Raw genomic sequence first — 858 nt, forward strand, 5'->3', positions numbered from 1 at the left:
CTTCCAGTGGCAAATGCCACCAGAGAAACTCAGTTGTATCCATGTATTATAAATATCAAACTATATACAAGGAGGTCTTGTGCATTTCAGGTTTGCAAGGCACCTGTGTACTTAAGATATGTACGGAGACCTACTGTACAGTAGCTTTGCTCCTTTAATTGGGGTACATTAATCTTTTGGTATTTATCTACCCAATCCCAGACTGAGATTTTGCTCCTATGGGCCTTAGGTAACCTCCAGCAAGTTATTTCAATGGCTGTCTTGAAGTTAAGAAGTTATAATGAAATAATCTACCTGATGCTAATAAAGGCTTTAGAATGGTAAAAAAAAAAATAAATAAATAACTATTAAATGAATGTCTGCAGTCCCCAGTCTAGTCCAGTCTGCCATGATATTATGTGGACTGGTGCAGCAGCCTCCAGACTGATCTGTCTTGTGTCCAGATTCTACAGTCCATTCCCCACACCGAAGACTTATCTTTTTAAAATTCAAATCTGATCAGCTCACTTTCTTTCTTAAAACCTTTTGATGGCATCCCGTTGCCTTTCTGATAAAGTCCAGAGTCCTTAACATGACAGCAAGGTGGCTGTTCTTCGGCCCTGACTACCTGGCTACCTTTTTCCTCCAGCATCCTGGACTGCTTGGAGTTCTTAGCTGAAGCCAGTCTCTCACTTCAGGTCCTTGGTATATACTGACCCTCTGACTTGGATACTCTTCCTAATCCCCATTTACAGGTCTCCAGTTGAGGGTCATCTCCTAGGGGAGCCTCCTCTGAACTCTCAGACTAGGTTAGCGCCTTTAGGGTCCAGCTGCAACTCATCTCAGCTGGCATGCTCTTTATCTCCCCATATTTATTTA

The 858-nt window shown here is 42.3% G+C and overlaps 1 pseudogene; it reads left to right on the forward strand.

Annotated features, from left to right (window-relative positions):
* The window catches only part of LOC105000905, a 3,506-nt pseudogene extending 2,811 nt beyond the window's left edge, over nucleotides 1-695 (forward strand).
* Nucleotides 696-858: the final 163 nt, after the last annotated feature.

Source organism: Bison bison, unplaced genomic scaffold (genome assembly GCF_000754665.1).
Source record: "Bison bison bison isolate TAMUID 2011002044 unplaced genomic scaffold, Bison_UMD1.0 scf7180017864375, whole genome shotgun sequence".
NCBI lineage: Eukaryota > Metazoa > Chordata > Mammalia > Artiodactyla > Bovidae > Bison > Bison bison.